The sequence below is a fragment of the Rattus norvegicus genome, chromosome 2 (genome assembly GCF_036323735.1).
Source record: "Rattus norvegicus strain BN/NHsdMcwi chromosome 2, GRCr8, whole genome shotgun sequence".
NCBI lineage: Eukaryota > Metazoa > Chordata > Mammalia > Rodentia > Muridae > Rattus > Rattus norvegicus.
The window spans coordinates 42,087,000-42,113,599 of record NC_086020.1 but is presented as its reverse complement, the minus strand read 5'-3'; the positions used below and the strand labels follow the sequence as shown (position 1 = coordinate 42,113,599).

Genomic DNA, 26,600 nt, shown 5'->3' with positions numbered 1-26,600 from the left:
ATAGCAGCAAAAATAGTTTTATGATTGGGGGTAACTACAACATGAAGAACTGTATTAAAAGATCACAGCATTAGGAAGGTTGAAAACCACTTCTCTAGGGTACCATGTACACTTAAGATATGCTTCCTGTTCTCAACCAAGCAAGGCATCCAAAAGCCAATGGCTTGGTATGAGCATTGCCTGTGAGTCTGTTTGTCAACCACTGGGCTGACAGCTTTTTTTTTCTGGGATCTGAAAGTCCAAGGTCATTACTTTCACATACCTACGGTCTTGGTGGGGATGGATGAAGGTGGACCTTTTCTGAGCCTCTATCTCTGTTCTTGTAGTGTTGTAAGCTGCCCAGCAGGCTCCCCAGCACAGTGATCAAACTTCTCTCACTGGTCTAGCTCTCCCTGAGAGAATATTCTAAGCATCTCAGTGAGGTCTATTAGACTTACTAGACTGTTTTTAAAGTTAAAACTGCTCAAATCTGTTTTCCAAGCATTAGTCTAAGTGGGAGAAGAAAACAAGTTCTGTCTAAGTTTCTCTAGAGATCCCAAGATATCCAATGAAGTTAGCTCAGAGGGTCAAGCTGAGAGAATTGGGGCTTGAGTGAATGAATGAGTGAATGAATGAATGAATGAATATAAATACAAATACATAGCATTTGAGATATTCATACTTTTTCCTCTCTCTCATACACACATTTCTGCCCCCATGATCTACTGAAGTTGTCCTTTTCTGGCACATAGAGACTAATATATAGTTGTCCTTTTCTGGCACATGGAGACTAATATATCTCAGAAAATTTGACAGTGGTGCTGTGAGATGGCTCAGTAGGTAAGGGTGCATGTTCTGTGAACAGGAAGACCTGAGTTAAAACACCCAGGACCCCTGTAAAGAGATGTGTTCCTTTAACCCCAGAGATAGAGGGCAGAGACAGGTGGGTTCTGGGAACTGACTGAACTGTCCTGTCTCAAGGCAGTAAGGCAGCAATAGAAGACACCCAAGGTGCACCCAAATCCTCCCTAAGTATGAGCCCTGGACACACACAAACACATGCACGCACGCACGCACACACACATGCACGCACACACGCACGCACGAAGAAAAGGACAACAAAAGAAGAGGTAAAATGATTGCTAGAGAAGAAAATCACATAATTATTTCAAATGTTTTTTCTCAGTTTTATCAATGGACCTTGTGTCTTTTACCTTCGTCATTCCCGTGAGCTCTTTTGCGCATCCCTTCCCTAAAAGGCTGTGGGCTGATGAAGTCAGGGGCGCTAGAGACCCTGAATTGCTGGGCCCGCAATGCCGAGAGCCCGCCTCCTCACTGCAGAATTCTAATGACAGCCCGCTCTGGGCTCTGATAGGAAGTAAACACCACCTTCTATGTAATGTACACGTAAGCTTGTACTGACCACTGCCTGTGCTTGTTACATCAAATATACTGAGAACCCTAGTGCTTCTGTTTTACAGATGCAAAGTCTGAGGCCCAGAGAGATTTAAACACCTTGCGGATGCAGCCCAGCAGCCTAGCCGGTAGTTCATGCTCTCTAATGCTGTGTTGCTGACTCCTCAGTGTTTGCCTTTGTTCTGCTTTGTTTTGATTTATTTCGTTTGGTTTGGTTTTATAACCTTATCGTATGCAGTAGCCCACACTAACCTCGAACTCACCACGTAGGCCAGACTGGTCGCACATTTGCAGAAATCTTCCTGCCTCAGCCTCTTTCGTGCCAAACTGTAGATGTAAAACCTCCATTAGTGGCTTAATCTTTGCTTTGAAACTGTAGCAAAATGAGGTGCTACAGTCATGATTGCTTGCTGGCAAAACACTGACTGTTTATGATACTGAGTTGTGATTGTACACGTTATAGCTAACTGTTACTTGAGTTGTGTTGGAATGATAAAAAAAAAAAGGTGTCCTTAAATTGTGCTAAAATGGTGCTTTCTTTACATACATGTCATATCTGGTGACAGCTAAAGTAAACTTACCAGTCCCTAGTCATAGACTATAAAACAAAGTGTCAGCTACAGACAGTCTGGAGCTAAAAATAGTGCAGTAACAATGGAGCACGCCCTCGAATCACAGCCGCTCAAGTAAATAAAATATGACGCCCCCGGAAAACCTGGCTAAAGGAAATCCACCACACAATTATTGTGAGCACAACACAGTAGGCCTCACGTCCACTGTCAGTCTAACATTTTACAATCAGTTACTCAACTGAAATGTATATTCCTTTTTCTTAAAACCTCCTACCATGATACTCCAAGGAAAACCATATTATATAATAAGCAAAAGTACACAGACACCAGAAGCTATCGAAGGCAGGCAACAGAGAGGAAAGGGCTAGTGGTTACTCAAGTCTTGGATGTGGTTCCAGTGCTATAGAAATACAGTTTGAATTTCTGTTCTGACCTCCTCCTTATTTCCATCACTAAAGTCATCTAGCACTTCTCAATGCCAAGCCCTCCTTCACTTGGGCATCTTTATTGCCTCACACAGGCATGTGTCTGTACACACGTATATTCAAATATGTGCATACAAACATACACAGATATCTAGGTTTCTAATGTTAAGCTAATTTAATTCCAACTTTGCCACTTGTGGCCATAACCTTAAAATGATGATCTGTGTTTTAATACCTCCAATCAGTCTTTTGGAATCACTGCTTGTTTTCTGATGGAGAGGAAGAAAATACACAATAGAAAAATACATGCAGACATGCCCACTGTCGATGAGAGCAGCAGTGTCCCTGGTCACTTGAGTCTTCAGTTTCCCTAGTAAATAACAAAGATAAATATATCTGTATGATCATAACAGAACATTTAAAATATAATGATATATAATATTATTACTATGAATAAATAATTTTAGTTTGCACCAGCAGGCCATCAGTTACTAAATAAGATAATGTAAGTATGCTCATTATATGAACAGAATTTAGCAAATGTGGTTCCTTCTCCCCTTCAGTCTAATGTAAAAGTGTGAAACAATCAGAGTATGTGAGGAAAAGGATAAGGGGAAATCTTTCACATAAGACCCAGGCTGACAGTCCCACGAAGTCCACACTTGGATTCGTTATTGATAGAATCTTAGCACTTAGACCACCACTTGCCAGAATTGCACTCAGTGACCGTGTTAACCATGTGTGTACATGAAAGCAGGAGAGGGGATGTGGAGAGAAGAGGGAGGGACAGAAATAAAGGACTCTGGCAAATAAACTAAGACCCATACCACAGTGTTCTGCAAGACCAGTGATGCTGACCTAAAGACTAAGAAATTGCATTCCTAGATTTAAAAAGATATATCAACACAAACTCCAGAAGGTTAAAATGAGGAAAGGAGCTCAGATTAAACCTCATCAAAGTATTTAATGATTTAGACCCCTGCTAAAATTCCCTAGCCTTTTCTAATTCTCTACTATATGAATGAGATAATGCATTACAAACGGTGTTGAGAATGTGTTAAGGACTGGCTTATGAGTCCTTGCACATTCAGAAACTATATGTTAAAAGACCCCAAAATAGAAAGGTGATGAGCTGGCAGTAGGAAGGCCAAAGCAAAGGAGTAAGGTGGACAGGAAGGTGTAATGGTGAGAGGTATGATCGAAGTATGAAAATGTCAAAAAGAAAACATAGTTCTATTGAACCAAGAATAGGGTCTCCATTGGAGGAATTAGAGAAAGCATTGCAGGAGCTGAAGGGGTTTGCAACCCCACAAAAACAACAACCAACCAGAGCTCCCAGGGACTAAACCATCATCCAAAGAGTACACAAGGACAGACCCATAGCTCCAGTTGCATATGTAGCAGAGGATGGCCTTGTTGGGCTCCAATGGGAGAAGAAGCCCTTGGTCCTGCCAAGGCTCAACCCTCCAGTATAGTGAAAATGTCAGGGCAAGGAGGCAGTAAGGGGTGGATGGATGGATGGGGGAAGATCTTCATAGAAGAAGATCCTCCCCCTACCCCCTTCTTTATGAAGGTTTATGAATGGGAAACCTGGAAAGGGGATAATATTTGAAATGTAAATAAATAAAAAATAATCCAATAAAACAAACAAAAAATGTTAAAGGGCAGAAACCAATCCTACCAGTATCTTGACCTTGAACTTAGAGCCTCCAGAACTACAAGGGGAAAAAAATCTCCTTCTTTTCATCCTCCTAAACCAGCTATTGTCTATCTTGTCTGCCTAATATCTCAAAAGCATGTTGTTCATCACTGTGTTTATTCTACTACTATTCAACCCCTAGATACTTGTGATGGCCTCCTACTTGCTCTTTCCACATTCTTTCTTCTTAGTATCCTACATTGATTTTCCACATAGATACCAGCTCTATCTTCATAATGCATCAGTTCCAACACTATGATTATGTCCACTTAATCTAAACACTTCGCTTCACAGGATCCCCACTCACACCTTCCCTTCATGCTGTCAAGGCTCCAAGAGCTCGCTTCTCATTTTCCATTACTCCTGCCCAGGATTCCTAGTTGTTTGCTCTCATTTCCTCAAGGGCACCATGGTCCTCAAGGCCATGTTCTCTCCCATCTCAAGGATACTTAGAATGTATCTTTTACTTGGTCAACCATTTCTGTACTCCATTCTTATCATTCCTTAACTAGTAATTTGAATTCTTATTCCAGAAATATTCTCACGATCTTCTCTCCCCTTGTGGCAGCCTGTACTCTTCCACCTCTAATGTATGTTATAATTAAAAATACCTTTGTCTCTCTTCAAAACTTACCTCAAAGCAAACAAAACAAACAAAATCAAAACAACCCCTCCCATGATCCCATTTGCTATCTCACCATGGTTAGTATAGTTTGCAAAAGAGAAACATTATTCTTATCTAACATCCTTCTAATAAGAACTAAACCTAGCTGAATCCGCCTAACCAGATCCCAATGTTACATGACTACATGAACAAGACTTAAGTATTTCTCACAAGGGATCTAGGGGTATTTCATGACATCAGGATCAATCAGGGAGGTTAACATAGAAGACTATTCCTTTGGTGACCCCAATTAACAATGTGTTCCAGTATTTTAACACTGTGACATAGCATTCCCCGAAATGTGTTACTCTTTGAGACTTGAACTAACCAATAGGATGGTACTTGTTTACTTAACTAACTAGCACAGTCCTATACCATACATACTCACTCTGGAAAGAAAGGTGTTACTTTTTCTTCTAGACATAATCACTATTAATGGGACCCACTACTCTCAACAATGGTACCATAGGAGCCAAATTTCAGTCTGAGTATAAGCCTTTTCAACATCAGTAGTGCCTTTTAACAAGTATAATCTGCAAATGGGTGTCAAGTTGGGATTTTGAGACACAACAATTAAACTATGTGAATACTCACACAGTGCATGCACATGTAGGAAACATACTGACACTCAGATACATTTAATTCAGAACTCTGGTCCTTTTTTAATACAAATCCTTAGCCAACATCATGTTTTAAAAATGGATGACATGTTATTTGCCTTTGTAAATAAAGATTATAAATTCAATCACTTCTTCATAAGCTAAGATACCTAATTTTCTTATAAAATATTATCGGCATTAGTCACAATATTTTTCCTGAGAATAGACTATTAAATTTGTGTGATTGTAAAAGTTCTTGGAGATTTATAAAATGGTTATATTACAGTTGAAGATGAAGAGAAAAATACTTAGCTCTTGAGGTGATCTTTTCAGAACATTTCAGAGTTAAAGAAATGCACATATGTTATCATACTTAATTGGTAAATAATCATATGAATTTTAAAAGATATCATCCTCACCATTCTGGAAATCAGTCTGGAGGTTCCTCAGAAAATTGGATATTGAACTGCCTGAGGATCCAGCTATACCTCTCTTGGGCATATACCCAAAAGATGCCCCAACATATAAAAAAGACACGTGCTCCACTATGTTCATCACAGCCTTATTTATAGTAGCCAGAAGCTGGAAAGAACCCAGATGCCCTTCAACAGAGGAATGGATACAGAAAATGTGGTACATCTACACAATGGAATATTACTTAGCTGTCAAAAACAATGACTTTATGAAATTCATAGGCAAATGGATGGAACTGGAAAATATCATCCTGAGTGAGGTAACCCAATCACAGAAAAACACACATGGTATGTATTCATTGATAAGTGGCTATTAGCCCAAATGCTTGAATTACCCTAGATGCACAGAACACACGGAACTCAAAAAGGATGACCAAAATGTGAATGCTTCACTCCTTCTTTAAAAGGGGAACAAGAATACCCTTGGCAGGGAATAGGGAGGCAAAGTTTAGAACAGAGGCAGAAGGAACACCCATTCAGAGCCTGCCCAACATGTGGCCCATACATATACAGCCACCCAATTTGATAAGATGGATGAAGCAAAGAAGTGCAGACCGACAGGAGCCGGATGTAGATCGCTCCTGAGAGACACAGCCAGAATACAGCAAATACAGAGGCGAATGCCAGCAGCAAACCACTGAACTGAGAATAGGTTCCCCGTTGAAGGTATCAGAGAAAGAACTGGAAGAGCTCGAAGGGGCTCGAGACCCCTTATGAACAACAATGCCAAGCAACCAGAGCTTCCAGGGACTAAGCCACTACCTAAAGACTATATATGGACTGACCCTGGACTCTGACCTCATAGGTAGCAATGAATATCCTAGGAAGAGCACCAGTGGAAGGGGAAGCCCTGGGTCCTGCTAAGACTGAACCCCCAGTGAACTAGATTGTTGGGGGGAGGGCGGCAATGGGGGGAGGATGGGGAGGGGAACATCCCTAAAAAAGGGGAGGGGGAGGGACTAGGGGATGTTTGCCCGGAAACCGGGAAAGGGAATAACACTCGAAACGTAAATAAGAAATACTCAAGTTAATAAAAAAAAGATAGATGTTAAAATACTGTACCTAAATTGACCAAAAAAAAAAAAAAAAAAGATATCATCCTCATGAACATCCGCTGTCACCTGAGTTGTTAAATCTTAGCCATTATGACTGGTGGGAAATAGACTCTCAGAAACATTTTGATTTGCATTTCCCTGATGACTAAGGATGTTGAGCATTTCTTTCTTTAGGTGCTTCTCAGCCATTTAATATTCCTCAGTTGAGATCCTTTGTTTAGCTCTGTACTCCATTTTTAATAGAGTTATTTGGTTCTCTGGAGTTTAACTTCTTGAGTTCTTTGTATATTTTAGATATTAGCCCTCTATCAGATGTAGGATGGGTAAAGATCTTTGCCTAACCTGTAGGTTGCCATTTTATCCTAATGACAGTGTCTTTTGCCTTACAGAAGCTTTGCAATTTTATGAGATCTCATTAGTCTATAGTTGATCTTAGAGTCTGAGATATTAGTGTTCTGTTCAGGAAACTTTCCCTGTGCCAATGTGTTCAAAGCTCTTTCCCACTTCCTCTGCTATTAGATTCAGTGTATCCAATTTTATGTGGAGGTCTTTGATCCACTTGGACTTGAGTGAGGATGTGGAGAAAGAGGAACACTCCTCCATTGCTGGTGGGATTGCAAGCTGGTACAACCACTCTGGAAATCAGTCTGGGGTTTCTCAGAAAATTGGACATAGTATTACCTGAGGACCCAGCTATAACACTACTGGCATATAATCAAGGATGCTCCAAAACATAACAAGGACACATGTTTCCCTATGTTCATAGCAGCCTTATTTATAATAGTCAGAAGCTGGATACAACCCAGATGTCCTTCAACAGAGGAATAGATACAGAAAATGTGGTGCATTTACACAATGGAGTACTACTCAGATATTAAAAACAATGACTTCATGAAATTTGCAGGCAAATAGATGGAACTAGAAAATATCATCCTGAGTGAGGTAACTCAGTCACAAAAGAACACACATGAGATGCACTCACTGATAGGCTAAAAGTTTAGAATACCCATGATACAACTCACAGATCATATGAAACTCAAACTGAAGGAAGATCAACATGTGGATGCTTCACTCCTTCTTAGAAGAGGGAAGAAAATAATCACGGGAGGTAAAGGAAGGGAAAGACTTTAGAGGGAGAGCAGAGGGGGAGGGGAGAAGGGGAGCAGATGGGAAGAAATAGGGGAGCTATACAGAGAGTCAGGAAATTGAACAGAGGTGTGTAGCAGTAGGGCGTGTGGAACTGGGGGTAGCCACTAGAGGGTCCCAGATGTCATGAAAGCAAGAGGCTTCCAGGATCCAACAGGGATAAGATTAGTTGAAGTGCCCAAGGAAGGGGAGAGAGACCCTGTAGAGATCAAATCCAGAGGTTAGGCACAGCCTGAGGTTGAGAGGTCTCAAAACATTAACCCAGAATTGCTCCTGTCTAAAGGAAATACAGGGACAAAGAGTACAGCAGAGACTGAAGGAAAGGCCATCCAGGGACTGCCCCATCTAGGGATCCATCCCATATGCAGACACCAAACCCAGACACTATTGCTGATACCAAGAAGTGCTTGCTGACAGAAGCCTGACTCAGCTGTCTCTTGAGGCTCTGTCAGAGTCTGACTAATACAGATGTGGATGCCTTCAACCAACCATCTGACTGAGTATGCAGACACTAATGGAGTAGTTAGGGGAAGGACTGAAGGAACTGAAGGGGTTTGCAACCCCATAGGAAGAACAACAATATCAACCAACTAGACCCCCCTCCCAGAGCTCCCGAGAACTAAACCGCCAACCAAAGAGTACACATGGAGGGACCCATGACTCTAGCTGCATATATAGCAGAATATGGCCTTATCTGGCATCAATGGGAAGGGAGGCCCTTGTTCCTATGAAGGCTTGATGCCCCAGTGTAGGGGAATTCTAGGGCATTGAAGCAGGAGTGGGTGTGTGGGTGTGTGGGGGAGCACCCTCATAGAAGCAGAGGGGAGAGGGGATAGGATAGGGGGTTTGCAGAGGGGAAACAGGGAAGGGGTATTACATTTGAAATATAAATAAATATAATAACTAATTAAAAAGTAAAAGATGTCATCAATTGTTGAAGATCAATGAGAGATCCATGCTAGCACATTGATATTCATGAACAAAAGCCAAAGTATCTAAAATAGTCACCTCACTGATTCTACAACATTTACTACTGTCAAAAGCAAATTCCTGTACAATCCATTCTTTTGAACAATCACGTGGTGGCATCATGTGTTTTATTGCCCAACTCTGATGTGGTAGCTTGTAGATGATTAGTTTCAAAGTGGTTGATAAAGTGGCAAGAATCAACAACTGATTCTGAATCAAGCAGCTAGAAACACAGCAGCTATTCAACATTTCATTACAGAAATCAGGACTTTTGTCTAATATTTTGAACAAAAAATTGAACTTACATAATTTTTCACTTTAATGGAAGCTTAGCTTCTTCATGGAAGCAACTATTTCTGCTGACGGGGAAATTTTACGCACTTAGATTAAGTATCTGAGTACTGCTGACCACATAATGTCTCAGCAATAGATGCAATAGAATAGTCAGAACAATGAACATCATGGGAGGTTGTGATGGACTTAAATTTATGCTTATTGTTGATTTCATTTTTAATTGGCAATAAATTAGAAAGGGCTCAATCTATCAAAATATAATGAATACAATGTAAATACCTAAAATATAGAAGTTAAAATTCTAAAAAATTTCCTGAGTTTTTTTTTGTTCAACACAAAATTAGTTTCTAATAACTTTTCAATAGCAGAATTTTTAGAAAAGATACTATTGGACTCCAACCAGGTAAGCAGGTGGGCTGACCTCAGATATTCGCCTCCCCCTCAGCTCCTCTGACTCCAACCTTCTACTCTCATATCCAGCTCTGCAGCAGATTACCTGCTGAGGAATCCTTTTTTATTATTATTGGCCCCTGCACACATCTCCAGTGGGTAACACAGATTTTCCCTTCTTAATTTGCCTCCTTGCTCCCACTGCTTTACCTCAGATCCCCCACTGTGTCCTTGCAGCCCACTCCAGGAGATGGAAAGCATATTCCATACTGCGTGGGTAAACAAAAGCCACTGACAAAAATAAAGCAATATAATGACCCTTAATGGCATTCTGTTATTTTCATAGATCAGTATCTTGGCACAGCCTTCATCAGAGAACCTTCCTTTTTCAGCTGATGGGAACACATACAGAGACCCACAGCCAGTCATTATACAGATTGTGAAAAACCTTAGATCGAGATGTCTCCATCAAATTCCTGCTCTCAGATCTCAGTGAAGCCCGTCCCATGGAAGAAGAGGCAGAACGAGTGTGAGAACCAGAAGGGATGGAGAACACCAAGAAGACAAGGTCTTCCAAATCAACATGAGCAAAGCTCATATGAACTCAGACTGAGGCAGCATGCATAGGGCCTGCACTGGTCTGCACCAGGTCCTCTGCAAACATGTTATGGCTTCCACATTAGTTGCGTTCCCAAGTGTGTAAACTGGGGGTTATTGGTTTCTTGTGCCTTCTCTTGGGCTCTTTTCCTTCTGTTTGTTTTATTGCCCAACTCTGATGTGTTAGTTTTTGTTTTATCTCATATTATATAATATTATACTACACTATATTATATTATACTATATGCTTTCTATTAAAAAGCCTGAAAGGAAGTCCAAATGAGAGGTAGGAAGGAAGTGAGAAAAGTAGAGGGAGCAGAAACTACAATCAGGACTCATCACGTGAAAAAAATTCTATTTTCAATAAAAGGAAAAATAACAGGCAGTAATGAGGCAGACAGATAGCACTGTGTTGTCTTTTCTCCTTTCTCCTTGATTGATGCTGACCCCATTCTTCTGTTCCATATCACCCCTATCCTGCTATGCTATGCTCCTCTCCAGAACGTCCCCCATAAGGGTGTGAGATGGGTGCAAATGATGTATCTATATCTTAATTAAAAACAAATGTATTATTTAAATAAATAAAGGAAAAGATAGTCTTCAAAAAATTACTGAGGGGGGGGGAGAAATTACTAGAAGACAGTTCTGAAATGAGAATGCACCACTGTCTCTGAATACTACACACTGGGTAAAAGTGAGACAAGGTAACACTGTTTGCACTGTAGAAACCCACCCTATTTTTTCTCCTGGGTCTTGAGAGCCATCCTTATTCTTCAAGGATGAAACATTCTAGAACCTTTACCATTCATTAAAAGAGGCACTTTGTCCACTGTATAGCACAATCTTGATACAACGAACTGGTTTTAATTTAAGCTTGATAAAACATATATTAGAAAATGATTTTTCATTTAATATCATAATAGTATCATTTATCTAACCTAATTATAACACTATATGGCTATACAAAAGAACTTTAGGTCAATAGTAGAGATGAAATAATATTTGACTAAGTGATTAAAATAACTAAGCAGATATTCCAACAGCTATTAATATGTTTATGGCATATTCATTGAAGAGTTTCTCCAAATCACATAGCAGTATGAAATGGGATATGCCTTGGAAAGTGATGGAGCATTCCTAAGAAGTAGACAGGCTTTGGCCTAGGAAATGAAAAAAAAGTGAAAGCCTCAGTTTTGTCATGAGTAAATGTTTACATTGATTCTTTCTATGGATCTCATTACCTGACCATTTATGGAAAAAATGCATATCCTGGACCAGGCTAAAAGGTAGAGCTTTGCTGAAGAACATTGATTTTCAACCTTCTTTATGTTACAACCCTTTAATACAGTCCCTCATGTTGTGGTGACCATACAATATTTTTTTGCTACTTTATAACTGCAATTTTACCACTGTTATGACTTTTAATGTAAATATCTCTAAAGATATACACATACAAATGTCTATAGGAAATTATTCTAATGAGATAAAGGAAACATTATATGGCCATTCTGATATAGAACCAACCTTGAACTCACTATTGCAAACCCAAATGCTTCTGCCTTGAGCATGTATGATCTGGTCAGCTAATACCATTTAACAGAGTGAAGACCATTATGAAATCAAGATTACAATTCAGCAGTAAATATAATATATTAATATTTGAGACAATTGTATGTATTTTGAATGATTATATACCAAAATGAGCTACTCCAACAGCAAAGTTGAAGACAGCCTATAGGGAATGGGACTCTTCGACTCAGTCTGTTTAGTAAATTCCCTCTGATTATTTCTGTTACTCACATTCCAAGCTGGTACTTCACAAGCAAAACACATAGTCAGCTGTTATTCTAACATACATATGATGAAATATAGTATATATTCTATTTTCCATCCACTCTGTCGATGAAATGGCTGAGTGGGTCATGCACTTCCCAACAAACCTGACAACTGGAGTGCAGTCCCTGGATCCCATATGACGGAAAGAGAGAACTGACTCCTATAAGTTACTCTCTGACCTCCCCCATGGACATGGACGCCGTGACACACATTCCCCTGCCCTCTGCAATACAACAAAGGAATTTAATCAATCTATTAATAAATGTAACAAACTTTTTTTCAAGATGTTTATCTTAGATTTTGGTGCTTCATGTACAAAGAGACTCTACAGGATATAGAGATTTTACTGTTTCAATTAAAGCAGGTCTAAGCAGCTGTCACATGAAGTTCAGTGACACAGAGACACAGTGAAATACTGTGGAGAGTGCTTTAAAATAGCAGCTGATATTGAACAGCACTCTTGATATCATAGTTGGCTCTTTTCTTATAAGACAATAATTCTGTTTCTGGCAAAGGTGTGAGCAAGGTTATTCTAAGCCTTTAGAGCAGAGGAATAATCCTATTTTCTTGCAACTTTCAATCCTTTAAGTCTCTGGTCAATTCTTCCTGGACTACTGAGATGATAAGCAATCAGTCTTTCAGCCCTGCTGTTTTGCCTGAGTGTTTGGGATGGTGCAAAATGCAGCATCTCTGGTCCTTTGTCTTATGTGTTCAAAAATCAAAACCCGGGAAACAAAATCAAAGGAAGAAATGGGAAAACATGGATGAGGAAGATTTATCAGGTTGTGGGGGGAAGAGGGATGGCAACCCAGAGAGAGAAAAAGGGAGAAATGACACTGAGGAAAAGTCAAAGGGAATTATATTTTTGTTTATTAAATTAACTATAATATATATATATAATTTTAATTGAATGACATCTTCCCGCCCCACCAAAAATACCAAAATACTATCTAACAAAGCCCCCAATGTCTGGCTTGGGAAAGGTCCTTTTAAGTTGTTGCTGGGGGGAGGGGGAGTCTTAAAGACCCCAAAACAATATAGGCCATTGCTGCTGCACTTAGTTACCTTCCAGAAAGGAAGGCAAGACTCTGTTGCTAAAGGTACAAGTTATTCCTGACCAGGACTTGGAGGAATCAATGTGGCTATGAAACAGAGTGCTTCACACTGAGGAGAAGGTCTCTGAGCTTTAGAAGGACCCAGGCAAGTGCCCAACAGAGAAAGCCAACCAATACTCCTATCCATCTGTACCACCAACAAACCACAGTCACGACCAGCATGGCAAGATGTCCTTACAGGTTATACCCTAGAGGTAGCAAATAGTCATTTGAATTAGCTTTAAGGCCTATTCAATAAGAGAGAATCATTGCCTGGACAGTAATTACTGAATAGCTGAAGTAATTTCTGAAGCTGGGAGACCTGGGACCTAGAGGAGAATGTATTCCTGCCACTTTTCTAAACTAGTATGATAGCTAACTAAATTCTAAACACAAATCCTTACATCTACGCAGAAGTGAGACTCACATTCAGGGAAGCTTCCCTTTGCAACGGATGGAGACCAATACAAAAACTACAACTCTGTCAAACAACAGAGCTGTGGGGGTACCTATCCCCAGTTAATACAATTACACCACAACCAGAGCACTTGAAGCTAAGGGTAGACAAGGGAAGAGAGGCAGAAAGGTTGTAAGAACTAAAATTCCAAGACAGCTACAGTGAGATACTCTCTTCAAAATATAAAAGGGGAGGCACAAAGTGCATGGAGAGATAGAGCTGGGAGTATTTATATGTGAATATGAAGGCTGTGTGAGATTCTGAAGCATTAATGGAACTGTTATTTTAAAAATTCAAAGTTGAAATCATGAGACAACCCAGAGAAGCATATCCTGCACTGCTTCCTTCCGTACACATTTCCAGTGAAAGAGGTGACTAGTGCCTATCGAGCTCTCACGCTAACCTCATCAGGGTATTGCACATAGATACCAGAAGCAAAATCATTTCAAGCATTTCCATAGCTGGCAGCATAGCTCCAAGCTGTTCACAGCACAAAAGTGATCCTTATGACCAGACTTTTGGAATCCAGACGGCAAATGGAAATCTACTGTATGGGACTCATACTTTCAAGTTTTCCGTCAGAGTATCATCAGAGTGCTTTAATGTCTGGGAGAGGAAGATCAAAGGAAATGATTTCAAAAGTTCTCCGACACCAAAAAAACCATGAAGAGTTAGAGAAAAACTTAGAAACCTAAGCACTGAATCCATACAAGGGAAACAGCCACCATTCCACTAGCAGAAGGACTTACTGGAAACCTTCAGGGGAAGTGTGTGCAAATAAATTTGGGTTTCCATCAGCATACCAATGGCATCATTCAGAAACTCACTGCAAGTTTCAGATCAATATACAAACCCATATACACACCCCAATACAAACCCATATACATACCCATATAAAAACCCATATACATACTCACATACCTCAAGAGAAAACTTTGTGAGAGTAAAGTTAGCAGCAACACACAAACTCATATATAATGCAACTACTAATACATGGTCTTAATGATGAACCACAGAATGAGGTTGTGCACACACACACACACACACACACACACACACACACACACACACACACCAGCAGTTCACACATCTATGATCCATATCTGTCAGAAATTCCAGTGCACATTCATTACCATCTATTACAGCAGAAACATTTTGTGAGGTAGCTGAAAAATCTATTTCTATTAAGTAATTCTAACTTCAAAATTTTATTGGATATTTTTATTTACATTTCAAATGTTATCCCCTTTCCTGGTTTCTCGTCCATAAATCTCTTATCCATCCCCCTCCCCCTTCTATGAGGCTGTTCCCCTATCCATCCTCCAACCCCTTCCTGTCTCCCTGCCCTGACATTCCCCTACACTGGGGTGGGGTGGGGTTAAGCCTTGGCTGGACCAAGGGTTTCTCCTCCCATTGGTACCCAACAAAGCCATCCTCTGCTACATACACAGCAGGAGCCATGGGTCTGTCCATGTATAGTTTTTGGATGGTGGATTAGTCCTTGGGAACTCTGGTTTGTTGGTGTTGTTCTTAAATCTTTAATAGTGTTTTCTTTTGATTCATCAATTCCCATGGGCCATTGAACAGAGATAATTCTTTTTTTTCTAATTTTTAACTGAGACAAGATCTCACACTGTAGCTCGGATTGTTCTCAGTCAGCTTAGGCTGACTCGAAACTAATGACAGATCTTCTACCTCAGCCTCCTAAGTGCTAAGACTACAGGTAAGCTACTGTACCTGTCATATTTAATATGCAATTAGAAAGGCAGTGTTTCATAGAACAGTATAATTTCAAACTTTATACGAAACACTTATAGCATGTCAACTTTACCTTTGGTAAGTTAAAGACATTCCAAAATAAATGCCACATACGGTGGTTTCCTTTATCCTTTCAACAAAGGGAAAAATTAATACCATAGAAACAGGAAGGTCAAACTGGACAAATTAAAGATAATTTCCCAAGAAACAAACACTGTAGCTATCAATTCCATATTCAATTATCAAATACTGAGGGCTTCCAACTTAACCCCCCCCAAAAAAAATACAGTGCCATAGACGCACTATTAAACCCTGACACACACAGAAATGAGAAACAGAAGCTAATGCAGTCACGGGGTCACATAACTATGAGTGCAGATGGTCCCAGACTGTTCTGCTCAGCTCCATGAACTTACCAGTTCCTTATTGGGCTGTCATAAGCATAGTGCCTGGACATACAGACATCACTTTTAGGAAACAGTATTTGAGATGGAATTTGCAAAACAGCTGAAGGGTAGAATTCAGCAATTTCTGTTATATTTTGAGTCAGTCATGTAACTAACCACTATGACAATTGATTTTATAAAAATTTTGGCCCTAACATCATTAACAGTTGCTCTCTGCTTGACATAATCTCTCTAGTGAGCCACTAATCTCCATGCTTTTTTTATTGGATGTTTTTACTTACATTTCAAATGTTATCTCCTTTCTCTCACCCAATCACCCACCCCTTTTCACCTCCCTGTCCCTTCATTCCTCTACACTGGGGAGTCCAACCTTGGCAGGACCAAGGGCTTCTCCTTCCTTTGATACCCAATAAGACCATCCTTTGCTATATATGCAACCGAAGCCACGAGTCTGTTCATGTGCACTGTTTGGATGGGTTTAGTCCCTGAGAGCTCTGGTTTGTTGCTATTGCTGTTCTTATGGGTTACAAACCCCTTCAACTCCTTCAATCCTTTCTCTAACCCCTCCAATGAGGACTCTGTTCCCAGATCAATGATGGGCTGCAAGCATCTGCCTCTGTATTTGTCATGCTCCATGCTTTCTTACAACTGAAATTATGTACTATGTCATCTTCTGTAGCTAGTTTCTCACTTTTTTTAGAGTGACTTCCTTTATTTATTGAGACTATAATTATATCATTTCTCCCTTGCCTTTTCCTCCCTCCAATCCCTCACATATACCCCTTCTTTGCTCCTTTTCAAATTCATGGCCCTTTTCTTCATTAAATGTTGGTACATACACATGTTGGTATACATATATGTATTTCTGTATATAGATATATTCGTAAGTACAACCTACTCAGTCTATATAATATTATTTCTATGTATATCTTCAGGAATGACCATTTGGTATTAGATATCATTGGTTTGCTCTTCTCTGGGGAAGACAATTTCTCCATTCTCAGTATTCCTTGGTTATGTATAGTTCTTTGTGTAGGGTTGAGGCGTCCTAGGCTTTCTCCAGTCCACATTAGCATGTCTACTGTTGGTGTCCTTATTAAGCTCATATTTCCTCAGTCATGTGGGTGAGACTTTATGAGCATAGCTTCTTTCACTAAGAGTAACACTGCCAAGTTCATCCCTGTTACAATGTGTATCAGCACTTTGATACACACCCTTTCCTTAGATTGCTCATTGGTTTGCAGGCACTTGGGTTGCTCCCCATTTTAGTTTTTCTGAACAAGACCACCAATAATATTTGGGTCAAACTTTGTTTAAGGCATATGCCACCATTTCTTTTGGATACACACACAATACAGATACATATACAAATAAGAGATTATTAAAATAAGTACTAGGTTGTATGGTAACTCCATGTTTAACATTTTTAGAAACTACCAAAATATTTTCCAAAGGAGTTGCTCTGTTTTATATTTCTAAGAGCAACTAATAATATTTCAACACTTCTTTTGATAATTTGTGAAAGATCTGTGGTTTTTTTTAAAATTTTTGTTAGACTATACTAATGAAACCATACGACGTGGGGGTTTTCTTCGTTGTACATAATTAAAATCTCTTTACCTGTGAGTGAATTCAGAGTTTTTATTTCATATCATGTCCATTTTGATAGCTTTTGTTTTTCTAGGAACTTTTACATTTTATCTAAATTGTTTATTTATTTTAAACAAATATTGTTCTTTTCACCTGAAAAACATACATGGAGATTTCTCAAGGAGTTCTGCTGGCAACATAAACTTCTCAATTTATTGCTGACTTGGGGATCTCTATTTCATGATCCTCACATTAAAAGATTAAATGATAGTTTTCTTGTGTGTATGAACCTTCATTAGTCATGTTGACCTCAGCTTTATCAATTCTGCAAGCTCATTTGTCTTCTAGTCCCTATTATTTCTCCTGGAGAGCCAGGTGTAGAGTGTTTTACGAACATGTTTCTTATTCCCTACTTATAAGATTTGTTCTTTGTCTTTCAACATTTTTACTATCTTGTTCCTCTGTATCTTCATAAGTTAATTTTACCAGGAGCTCATGAATTTCACAGATGAGTAGACTGATGTGTTTTTAAGTTTGGGACATTTTCAAGCATCGTTTTTTCAAATATTTTTTCTCCCCTCCCTTCTGGTACTGTAATTATACAATGGTTGCTGTGATTGATGTTTTCCCATCTTTCTTGTGGTTCTGAATATATTGTCTTGATTATTTTTCCCCTAGGTTCTTTAAACTGCACAGTTTCTATCAACATAGATCCCATTGCTCCTCCTCAGTAGAGTTTTAAAGTCCAGATCAGAGTACTTTCATTTCCAACTCTAGAGTTTCCACTTGTTTCAATCCTATCATTTCTACCTTTGCAATGCTATTATTTATAAATCCTGTCATATCTCCTTTAACTTTGAAAGTATGGTTTCCTTTTTTTCTTATTGGATTTTTTATTTACATTTTAAATGTTATCCCCTTTCCCAGTTTCCCCTCCAGAAACCTGCTATCCTATCCATCGTCCCCCTTCTTTTATGAGGGTGCTCCCTCATCCATCCACACACTCCCTTCCACCTCCCCACCCTGCCATTCTCCAACACTGTGGCATCGAGCCTTGATGAGACCTAGGGTCTCTCCTCCTATTGATGCCTGACAAGGCCATCCTCTCCTGCATATGAGGATGGAGCCATAGGCTCATCCTGTGTTCTCTTGGGATGGTGGTTTAGTCCGTAGCAGCTATGGAAGTTCTGGTTGGTTGATATTGTGGTTCTACTTCTGGGGTTGCAAGCCCCTTCCATCATCAGTTCTTGGAGTATCTTTGTAGTGGGCACTTCGATAGCTCTGACTGCTGACTCTGACACCCAAGTCTCCTTGAAGTTTCCCTTGACTCATTTCCCCTTGTGGATTTGTGACACTTCCATGTTTCCATGAATCACTTTTAATTTTTTTATGAAAAATATTCCGTGCTTCACAATAAATTTTTGGGCTTTGTAACTCCAGATGCTTCTAGCCTTTCTTAACGTCAATTTTCTCAATTCTCTAGCATGTTAGACTATTTCTGTAAAGTTTGTTCTTCCTTCAGGATGATATCTTCAAGGCACAACCAGGAAGTGACAGTTATTCTAGAGGGCCTCTTCATGGCTACCTATTTTGTCTCATCTCTGTTTATCTGCCTTTACTTATATCTCAGCCTACTTTTAGTATCATTCCTTTTTAGCTGTTTGCTCTTGGTTATATATTGTACAATGGCCCAACTAAGCAAATTTAGGCTTCTTCCAGAGAAAGGCTTTAAGACCCCAGAATAACTCTTCCTAGCTGTCTCTTCCTCTCATCACCTCTGGTAAACTTCTATAAGGACAACAGTTTGTGAGTCACTATTGCAGTGTAACAATTTCTTCTTAATCACCTACCACCAAGACTTCTGTTATTTTCAACAATCTTTTAGTCATGAACTTTCTTATATTCTGTTTCACATAAAGTCCATTCCTCTGTCCATATACTATGGCGCTCAGTCACAGAACTTGCCTCCTTCCCTAACTCCCATACCAGTTTTTGAATTTGATAAATTAGTTTTCCTTGAACTTTTATAAGCCAGGTACTCACAGGGCCCAGAACCCTCTATTATTTCAAGTTTGCCTCTCCTAATGTGATACTTCTAACATATAGGAAGATTGGAGTAAGATAATTAGATCCTATAATCCCCTTTCCCATTTCTGGAGCTGACTTCTATCCTATCAGAGATGGGTCAGTGAAGAGAAGGGGTGCTAGATCTTTCAGTCCTTTTGCCTGAAAGACTCTATCTTAGTGGGCTAAGGGATAGAATCAGAGATAACTCTGACCCACCTCTTCTAGGTGCTGGAGGAGAACCAGTCATATGCTTTGATTGCAACAATCTCAAATACAGCATCTAATGTGTTAGGCCGGCAAGACAAAGAGGAGTAGCTAGTGGATTGTGGCTGAATTACAGTAAATTCTCACTCAGTAGCCCAGATTTAGTAGATAATCTTAAATAAGTATTTCTTCATTTGCTCTGTACCTTTAGGTCAATTCGTACATGGTTGAATGAATGAGTTTTTAATTAATTTTCACTAAATGGTGTTCTCTCACTGGTTCATAGAACTCTTGCTACTTTTCAAGTTGCACACCACTGGTTTTTTGGGTTTAGTGGGTTTTTTTCCCCTCATTGTTCTATAGACTGTTATGATAGTCTTGTCTCAGACCATAGACTGGCTCTTACAGAGCAAAACCAGAAATTTTCTATTACACTGTGCAAAGAATAGCAGCTTTTAAAGAGAACTCTATATTAGGATTCTTGCATTTTAGCACACACGAGAATCACCAGGAAATGTTTCCAAGTTGTGGGAGAGAAAATCTAAAGTTTCTAGAAATTGTTATATGATAGCCTTAATGACTTAAGAAGCAAACAAATCTTGATTTTGGAACAATTTTAAATTGCCAGAAAGGTTGAAAGGATAATATAGAGGATTCCTACATATTCTCCACATAGCTTCTAACTGTATCATCTTATACAACCATACCACACAGCCAAAACCAAACTGTTAATGTTGCTAAAACATTATTGAGCAAACTGTGGAGTTTTTAAGGAGTTCACCAACTTCCCACTAATGTTATTTTTCTATTTTTGGCATATAAAGAGCACCACTGCTTTTTTTTCCTCCAGGAATTACCTGATTTTATCAGGCTTAGCTTTAAGTCATTTTGTAGTCTACTGCTTATTTCCTTAAGAAATTTAAAGACGATACTATATATTAGATGGATATTTATTTCATTTTATTTAATCAAAATTTTCCGATGATGAAAAATCTTACTCCTTGCCAAAAAAAGTGAAGAGATTAGAAAACTTATTTTTGCTTGCTACATTTTTGCAATCTTCAAATAACTTCTGAGTCTCTTCAGATAACTTCTGAGAAGGAGAAGCAAAGAACCCAAACAATACACTAGATTGCAGGTTTAAAGACAGCTATATAAATAAATGAATACATAGAAGCTTCATTATTATGCTTAAAATATAATAGCTAACCTCTTAATTCAAACTTCATAATCAGCATCGTCATATAATCATTTTATACTGTGTTTCTAAGAAGGCCATAAGCACTCCTTGGGGCCTGAAAGCTTTGTTGGCATTGTTGGACATTCAGACTTTACTTTTTGACTTGTTTGTATCTTGAAAATCAAATCTGAAGAGGCATTATTTAGTAATCCCACTCTGAGATCAGGAAGAGTGTGATACTTTTAAGATTGGTTTTGATGATATCATCCATGTTGTTATATGACTAGTTACAGATATAATGAAACCCAAGTGTGCTCTCTCTCTCTCTCTCTCTCTCTCTCTCTCTCTCTCTCTCTTTCTCTCTCATGTCAACATGGAGAAACCCTCTAGGGACCCTTGATTTTCGCTTCTTGGTTCACAGGAAGTAAAACTGAAGCCTATGAAGCCTAGATGAAGAAGAGGTCATTTGTCTGTCTGTCTGTCTCTCTGTCTGTCTGTCTGTCTCTCTGTCTGTCTGTCTGTTTTGATTTTGTTTATTTTTGTTTTTTTCGAGACAGGGTCTCACTATCTAGCACTGGCTGTCTTGGAAGTCACTATGTAGACCAGGCTGGCCTCAAACTCACAGAGATTGTTCTGCCTCTGTTTTCCACATATGGGATTAAGGGTGTGGGTTACTATGCCCTGCAAGGGAACTTGTCTTGATCAAATTCACATAGCTATCAGTCTTCTATTTATGATTACTCTTAGTATTTTTAGAGTTGGAGAATGTGAATAATTCCCTTTTGTATTATTATTCTGGAGTATTCCAATCTAACAAAAATATTTGAAATTATACTCTTTGCTTTATCAAACCTTAAACATTTATTATATTTTTCTTTGCTTTAAAGAAATGAAACCATTTATCTTGACAAACACAATGGCTCATGCCTTTTATTTCAACACTAGGGTGACTGACGTAGGAGGTTCACCATGAGCTCAAGACCAGCCTGGTCTGCAAGTGAGATCCTGCCAAAAATTTGTTTCCATTTAATATGACCAAAACAAATTTAGACAACGTCTCATTTTGCAGCTGCCAAGGTTGGCCTGGAACCCTCTGTGTAACAAAGGACCACTTCAAATTGTAATGATCCTCCTGCCTCAACCTGCATCATTCTGGGATAACAGTCATGGTCTACTATTTCTGACTGACCAATTTACTATGTTTTTGCAAAGGTTAGAAAACTATTATATAGAGAAAGAAAAGACTTGGGTGGAGAAGGAGGCTAGAAAAATACACACAGAGATATCTACTAAAAGGGAAAATAAGCCTCAACCAACAACTTGCTATTTGTAGAAAACTTACACCAAAAGGGTGCTTGGGTATAGAAGGGGGAATTATAAATCCTTTAAAGCAGAAGAGAACGATCTCAGTAACACATCCTCAGAACTATAATCAAAGTCATGATTTTGTAATAGAGGAATATGAACAAGGTAATTAGGATAATACTCTGTGAGTTTTTACCTTAGCAACGCTGTATATCAATAGGATCAACTTGTCCAAGTTATTTCCTAGTTAATATTGTTACATGCTAACTACATGCTTAAGAAAAAAAATAAGTGGGGTTGGGGATTTAGCTCAGTGGTAGAGCACTTGCCTAGCAAGCGCAAGGCCCTGGGTTCGGTCCCCAGTTCTGAAAAAAAAAAAAAAAGAAGAAGAAAAATAAAAGTTAAAAATAAACACCTCTTGTGAGAAGAAAGACAGGCAAATATTCGTAGTTCAAGCATCAGGGAAAGGATTCACTTTGACAAAAAGTGTACATTGAACAAACACTCAACACCTAATAGTAACTGTTAAAGAATTATAGAGTTGGAATATGGTCAGAAGCCATTTTGCTGACAATACACGTGGAGGGCCAATTACCACATGACATTTTGCTTTGCTTTTTTTTTTTCCTATGCTAGCTCCTCACTTTTTTATTCCCCAGGATGGGTAAACTTGTTGCAGCACCTGGCGAAGGAAAATTAAGACTGCAGATGCATGAAGGGAGGTCAGTTTTTTGGTTTTGTAGTGGTGCAATCAGATAGCGTGGTTGCCAACATCTGTGATCTTAGCACTTAGGATGGTGAGGCAGTAGAAGCACTGAGACGTAGAGGTTAGGTGACAAGAACCAAGCTTAGGTGACATATGGAGTTTTCATGAAACATAAAAGGAGACCCTATTTCCCAAAACAAAGAAAAAAACCCAAAATGCAAAGGTGTCATTATTTGTATAATTATTTTGCATAATTATATAAAACATATATAAATAAATGCTTGTATATTGTATAATAAGCCTGATTTATACAGAGGTGCCAAGCTGACTTCCAAACAAATAGGTCAGGATAATGTGGTCCAGGAGAGAATTCAACCCAGAATTATTTAATGTGAAGATAAAGAAAGGGGAGCTGAGAGTTAATGGATGTGAACAGTCTCTAGTAGCTGGAAGGAGGAAGGACATTGACTCTTCCACCAGTCTACAGAAGGGACATGCTGTGCTAACAGTGGTTTCAACCCAGAGCGACCAATGTTCGAACTCTCACCTGTAAACTATGAGATAATAAAGCTGTTGCTTTAAGTCACTCAGTTTACATACAGGCATTTATTGCACCAGTAGAAATCTAGTGAGATATCCATGCGATCTATGAGGCTTGTGATGATAATACTTCATCACCATGCCAACAGAACAGCGGAAATACCAAACATTTGCCAAGATGCGGAGAAACCAGACCTCTCATGCATGACCAAGGTAACAAAACTCTGAAAAACCAGCATAAAGAACCATAGGTAAGCACAAGGCTCGGCAGTAGATCCACTAGTCTTGACCATACAATATCCAGGGTCTGATCCCAGCACAGAAAAATGAAAGAAAAGGAAAAGAAAAGGACTTGTAGCAAATCCAAAACACTGTTTACCACTCTACCCGGGAATTTATTCTAGAGCATTCATTCCAGAGAATAAGTCTACCCCCAAAAAACGCTCTGCACAGTTGTTCATAGAAACCTGTGTACAATTGTCAAAACACAGAAAATATCAAGATGCCCTTCGACAGGTGAATGATTACAAAGCCATTACATCTGGACTCAACAACAGCAACAGTAATAAAAAGCAACTGCAGGTGCACTCATAAGATGGCTTGAAAAACTGAGCAAAAAGTCAAAGGAAGAAATCTAGGTAGTGTTGGCTCTGACTCTTGATTGACAGAGTGATCACCCAAATCTGCACATGTGACAGAGGTAACAAAGAGCTAATGCACACACGACCAATGTCCAGCTTCTGACTTGGTACTGCACTACAGTCACGCGAGCTATAATCCTCAGGGGAAGCTGGGGAAGGTCGTCAGGGCATCCCTGTACAACCTTTGCCTGTGATGAGCATCTTAAGTCATTATCCAATATAATGTTGGGGACAGACAAACCACAAGGACCGATTGAAGCCTCAGTTAGTGTATTCCTGTACCCTTCATCCCATTTCTCACCGTCTTCACCTCCACTCACAGAATGATCCTAAATGTTGGGGTTTAGGATTTCCACTTTTAAAATTATTTTACTCACTAGGACTATGATGTTTGAAAATACAGAATGCTGTATGTGTGGCCTAAAACTTTAAGTGGCACTCCTATGTGCACCCTTCCACACATTTTCTGTGTTCAATTTCTTTTTGCCTACCTTTATGTTGTGCGCTACTCATGGGAATATATCTCATGCAGTTTAGTGTTGGATCTGCTATGCTATACTCCACTGTTTGAATACATAATTTTGTTTTTTAATTAATTAGTTAATTCACATCCCAAATGCTGCTCCCCCTTCCTGTCCCTCCAACCCCCTACCTTTCTCTCTGAAAGAGTTTTCTCCTATTGATGGAAATATATAAATTTTCCCAGGATCATTCTCTTATGAAACAGTGTGAAATACTTCTTCTGTACATGTGTCTCAGAAAATAGATAGAATGTCTCCAGCATATATGCCTAGAATCAGAATTCTCTTTTCAGGTTGTGTATGCTTCACTATATTAAATAATTTCAAACCATCTTGCTTTTTAAACATTTGGTCAAGTGTTCCTATTTATGCTCTTACGTTATCACTGACATTTAGCATTTTCAGATTTTTCATTTTCCCAAAATGATGGGTTTGGAATGGAAATTTCAGCTTTAATTTTTATTGACCCAGTTATTATTGTGATAAACCAGGTGTTTATGCAGTTATGAGTTCTATTTATTTTCTCTTCCATGAGTGTCTTGTTCAGAAGTTAGACCGCAGGGAGACAAATAACCCTATTAAAAAATGGGGTTCAGAGCTAAACAAAGAATTCACAGATGAGGAATGCCGAATGGCTGAGAAACACCTAAAGAAATGTTCAACATCTTTAGTCATAAGGGAAATGCAAATCAAAGCAACCCTGAGATTTCACCTCACACCAGTGAGAATGGCTAAGATCAAAAACTCAGGTGACAGCAGATGCTGGCGAGGATGCGGAGAAAGAGGAACACTCCTCCATTGTTGGTGGGATTGCAGACTGGTAAAACCATTCTGGAAATCAGTCTGGAGGTTCCTCAGAAAATTGGACATTGAACTGCCTGAGGATCCAGCTATACCTCTCTTGGGCATATACCCAAAAGATGCCCCAACATATAAAAGAGACACGTGCTCCACTATGTTCATCGCAGCCTTATTTATAATAGCCAGAAGCTGGAAAGAACCCAGATGCCCTTCAACAGAGGAATGGATACAGAAAATGTGGTACATCTACACAATGGAATATTACTCAGCTATCAAAATCAATGACTTTATGAAATTCGTAGGCAAATGGTTGGAACTGGAAAATATCATCCTGAGTGAGCTAACCCAATCACAGAAAGACATACATGGTATGCACTCATTGATAAGTGGCTATTAGCCCAAATGCTTGAATTACCCTAGATGCCTAGAACAAATGAAACTCAAGATGGATAATCAAAATGTGAATGCTTCACTCCTTCTTTAAAAGGGGAACAAGAATACCCTTGGCAGGGAATAGAGAGGCAAAGATTAAAACAGACACAGAAGGAACACCCACTCAGAGCCTGCCCCACATGTGGCCCACACATATACAGCCATCGAATTAGACAAGATGGATGAAGCAAAGAAGTGCAGGCCGACAGGAGCCGGATGTAGATCGCTCCTGAGAGACACAGCCAGAATACAGCAAATACAGAGGCGAATGCCAGCAGCAAACCACTGAACTGAGAATAGGACCCCCATTGAAGGAATCAGAGAAAGAACTGGAAGAGCTTGAAGGGACTCGAGACACCATATGTACAACAACGCCAAGCAACCAGAGCTTCCAGGGACTAAGCCACTACCTAAAGACTATACATGGACTGACCGTGGACTCTGACCTCATAGGTAGCAATGAATATCCTAGTAAGAGCACCAGTGGAAGGGGAAGCCCTGGGTCCTGCTAAGACTGAACCCCCAGTGAACTAGATTGTTGGGGGGAGGGCGGCAATGGGGGGAGGATGGGGAGGGGAACACCAATAAAGAAGGGGAGGGGGAGGGATTAGGGGGATGTTTGCCCGGAAACCGGGAAAGGGAATAACACTCGAAATGTATATAAGAAATACTCAAGTTAATAAAAAAAATAAAATAAAATAACTCAGTTGAATTTTTAAATATTCAGATATAAGTATAAACTCATTTTATTGGTTGTATGCATTGCCAGCTATCCGAAGCTTA

The 26,600-nt window shown here is 39.3% G+C and overlaps 1 protein-coding gene across 6 annotated transcripts in view; it reads right to left on the bottom strand.

The window, feature by feature from the left end:
• The window catches only part of Pde4d (phosphodiesterase 4D), a 1,514,231-nt gene that overhangs the window by 1,148,968 nt on the left and 338,663 nt on the right, over window positions 1-26,600 (bottom strand). The window contains exons 1-2 of one of the 6 annotated variants that reach the window (XM_063281302.1): window positions 2,628-2,765; window positions 1,648-1,722 (exon numbers count right to left, since the gene is read on the bottom strand). The exons of the other annotated variants lie outside the window; for them this stretch is intronic. The gene's annotated coding sequence lies outside the window, so the exon portion shown is untranslated. Of the gene's footprint in view, window positions 1-1,647; window positions 1,723-2,627; window positions 2,766-26,600 lie in introns of those variants that run through there. 6 annotated transcript variants of the gene reach the window in all.